The sequence below is a fragment of the Lycium ferocissimum genome, chromosome 1 (assembly GCF_029784015.1).
Source record: "Lycium ferocissimum isolate CSIRO_LF1 chromosome 1, AGI_CSIRO_Lferr_CH_V1, whole genome shotgun sequence".
Lineage (NCBI taxonomy): Eukaryota > Viridiplantae > Streptophyta > Magnoliopsida > Solanales > Solanaceae > Lycium > Lycium ferocissimum.
In genome coordinates, this window is record NC_081342.1 from 66,915,394 (window position 1) to 66,919,649 (window position 4,256).

General features: G+C 32.8%; 1 long non-coding RNA gene and 1 pseudogene across 1 annotated transcript; one reads left to right on the forward strand and one right to left on the reverse strand.

The window, feature by feature from the left end:
- The first annotated feature begins 580 nt into the window (after positions 1–580).
- On the forward strand, positions 581–3,003 carry LOC132057822 (UDP-glycosyltransferase 74G1-like; annotated as a pseudogene).
- LOC132057829 (uncharacterized) lies at positions 677–4,148 on the reverse strand. The gene is made up of 2 exons (XR_009415170.1): positions 3,832–4,148; positions 677–926 (listed from the first exon to the last, which is right to left on the reverse strand). It is a non-coding gene; the product is annotated as an uncharacterized LOC132057829 (long non-coding RNA).
- Positions 4,149–4,256: the final 108 nt, after the last annotated feature.

The following is a 4,256-nucleotide window of genomic DNA, read 5'->3' on the forward strand; positions in this document are numbered from 1 at the left end:
GGCCCTGCCTAACGAATGACGAATTCCCAATTCGTCAATTCTACTAGTGAAGTTGTTGGCAACCTTTATACTACCTGCATAAAAGAAAAGGAAATCGATCACTAGATTCCGAGCAATAAAAAGTCAGTATCGACAATATATATATTGGTACGTTTTTGCATTTGAAATTTATGAGTCCTTTTACAAAGAAATCTTTTAAATTAATATCAGATAATAATTTGATTTTTTAAATATTTATATATATTTAGTGATTTTTAATATAAATATAGGATCGGAACAAAAACTACGGAGGTACATAAACACGTAGATAGAAAGATAGAACCCGGCCGTGATTTTGGATGTACTCATTGCATTGGACCCCATAATTTTCTTATGTCATTGCGTATGCATGTTGGCAATAAAAAGTTGGTACAATAGGAAGAAGCCAAGCCATTTTGTTAGGCATGTACGTCCAACTTGGACACTTGCAAATTCTATCAACAAACTATAACTATAAGAACCACATTTGCACCACTAAGATTTTCCCATCCTTTCTCAATCTTAATTCATTTCACCAATTGAGAAGTTGCCTAGTAAAAAAATGACTACTCACAAAGCTCATTGCTTGATCTTGCCATATCCAGTCCAAGGTCATATCAACCCAATGCTCCAATTCTCTAAACGTTTGCAATCCAAAGGTGTCAAAATCACTATAGCACCAACAAAATCATTCTTGAAAACCATGCAAGAATTACCAACTTCAGTGTCAATCGAGGCCATATCCGATGGATATGACGATGGTGGCATCGACCAAGCAGAATCTTTCTTGGCCTACATAACGCGATTCAAAGAAGTTGGCTCGGATACTCTGACTCAGCTTATTCAAAAATTGACAAATTGTGAGTGCCCTGTGAATTGCATAGTTTATGATCCATTCCTTCCTTGGGCTGTAGAAGTGGCAAAGAATTTTGGATTAGTTAGTGCTGCTTTTTTCACACAAAATTGTACAGTGGATAATATTTATTACCATGTACATAAAGGGGTAATAAAACTTCCACCAACTGAAGTTGATGAACAACTATTAATTCCTGGATTGTCAAGTACTACAGTTGAGAGTTCAGATGTACCTAGTTTTGAGTCTAGTCCTCAATCAGATAAATTAGTTGAATTGTTGGTGAATCAATTCTCAAATCTTCAGAAAGTGGAGTGGGTCCTAATCAACAGCTTCTATGAGTTGGAGAAAGAGGTAGGAGAAAAATTCTACTTTTGTTCTTTTTCTTTATCTGTTAAATCCATTTGGGTCTAAGTTGTCTGAATAAATCCACATTCCAAAACTAATACTCTCTCTCCCCAATTTATGTTATGTAATTTCCTTTTTAATCGGTAAAAAAAGAATGATTCATTTATCTATTTAGAAATAATTTAACTTTTAACTTTTCATATTAATTACCTTTAATGAGATGATTTATAGTCACGAAAATGTATATGACTTTAGACTACAAGTTTCAAAAGTTCTTTTGCTTACTTAAACTTCATATCTAGTCGTGCATCACGCCATCATATAAACTAAGATGCGGAGTAATTGCTTTGACAAATTGAGTTTATTTTGATATATTTGACTTCTAAAAACACAAAAGTCATTTATTACTTTATTTCCATATTACAATATTGTCCTAGTAGAGTTTTAATTAAGTGAAACATTTACAAAAAAGTAAATGGTAGTTTTAACAAATACGCTTATGACTAAAGCTGTTAAATATCTTTTTTTTAAAGCACGTGTAAACTTTAAAAGAAAACTACAATATGACACCTGTGCAATTTCACATCTACGGATATTTATTTATTAAACTAAAACACCACCGTAAACCGTGGTTAAGCTCCATCATTATTTAATTTTTCTTTCTCATAAGGCCGGCTTGATATATATGTAGTTGAAAATGTTTGCCACCGAGTTTTTTATTTTTATATTGTACTAAATTTTCATGATTTTTTATTATTTCATTCTTCAAGTCTCCAAAAAATGATAAACTTCCACCGAAAATCCCAATCACGTTCAATTAAATACCCAATTGTTTTCAGCCAGATTGAAATTCTCAGCAATATTTTCGAAATGTTTTCAGCCAGAATGAGATCTCCAATAATATTTTCGTCTCCAATAATATTTTCGGATGTTTCTATCTTGCCAAATTAATTTGGTATTGATCTAGAAAGAGAGCGAATATAATGGAGCTTAACTGTGGTTTAGAGTGGTTAGTTAAATAAATAATTACCCTTAGATGTGAAATTACACAGTGTTATTAGATTAGTGCGACTGGTAAATCGGACATTGACTCTAGTGGAGAGAGCAGCTTCAAAGTAAATGATATCGGTTTAATAGAAATTACAAGTATCGATAATTAATTGGTAACGAACAAAAATAGTAACTAACCTACTATAACAAGTTAAGTATGACTAATATATAGTGTACAAAGATCTTAATTTACATTGTCAGATTTAAATTGTTACAGGAACTTTTTGTCATGTATCTAATTGTTTGACATGTAGGTAATTGATTGGATGGCCAAACTTTATCCAATCAAGACAATTGGACCAACAATACCATCCATGTACTTAGACGGAGGCTACCAAATGACAAAGAGTATGGCCTCGATCTCTTCAAGCCAATGGCAAATGAGTGCCCTAAATTGGTTAAATAATCAACCAATTAGCTCGGTGTATGTATCATTTGGAAGTATGGCCAAAGTGTGGTAGAGCAAGCTGGAAGAAGTGGCATGGGGTTTGAAGAATAGCAACAAGAACCTTGTGGGTAGTTAGATCCACTGAAGAACCCAAACTTCCCAAGAATCTTTTAGAGGAATTAAAATCAACATGTGAGAATAATAAAGGCTTAGTGTGTCATGGTGTCCACAATTACAAGTGTTGGAACATAACTCGATAGGGTGTTTTCTCACTAATTTTGTGGATGGAATTCGACTTTGGAAGCAATTAGTTTGGGAGTGCCAATGGTGACAATGCCACAATGGTCAGATCAACCAACAAATGCAAAGCTTGTGCAAGATGTTTGGCGGCGGGAGTTAGAGCCAAACAAGATGAAAAAGGGGATAGTTAGAAGAGATATTATAGAAGAATGTATAAAATTAGTGATGGAAGAAGAGAAAGGAAAAGTGATAATGGAAAATGTAAAGAAATGGAAGGAATTAAAGCTAGAAATCTTATGGATGAAGGAGGAAGTTCGGATAAAAACATTGAAGAATTTGTTTCCAAGTTGGTGAAGGAAATTTAGCCATAGAAAAATAAACAAGAAGCTAATTTGTATTTTTTAAGTTTTATTTTTCAGGTTGAAAAGTAGAAAAGTTTGACCTGGAATCTTCCTATATTTTTCTCCTTGCCCAATTTTTGTGGAAAGCTAAAGCAATTTGGGTGGTAAAATACCAACCTATAACTGTAATGTGTTGGTTATTTGATAATTATTTGTAATGGTCAATGGCTCATTCCTTAATTATTTGTTAGACTATTGGATTGCTTATTTGTAATCTGACCTTTAACTAGACTTTTGGATGCAATTAGCTAAGAGTTTAACTCCTATATAGTAGGACCAATCTAACATTTTAATTTATCAATTCACCTAAAAATAATTCTGTATAACCATTTAGTTACTTGAAAAATAGAAAGTCAATGACATGCAACAAGAAGTCAAAATACAATAATAACATCAAAACTTTATACGAGAATATGTGAGTTGAACTATTATCTTAGAAAATCATCCGAATTAGGCCCAGATGTCACTTCATTGAAACTAAGATACAAATATGTTAAGAGAGAAATTTTTAGGAGTAACAAAAGAAAACTTACTACTAATTAATATGTAAAGCCTGTCAATCTCTTCATTTCCTTGATTGAGGTGATAACTTGAAGTGTTGAACTTGTAGTTGTCATTTAGAGCATTCATATACTGACGAGTTTCACATTTGATACATTCGACAATGTGTCAACGTGGATTAATTAGCTCAAAGTGACTTCTTGTGTACTGCAAAGCTTGTGCAAGATGTTTGGGACATGGGTATTAGAGCCAAACAAGACGAAAAAGGGATAGTTAGAAGAGAGGTTATTGAAGAATATATAAAACTACTGATGGAAGAAGAGAAAGGAAAAGTGATTAGGAAAAACCAAAGGAATGGAAGGAATTGGCTAGAAATGTTGTGGATGAAGGAGGAAGTTCAGATAAAAACATTGGAAAAGTTTCCAAGTTTTCGAAAAAAAAAAAACAAAAGCTAATT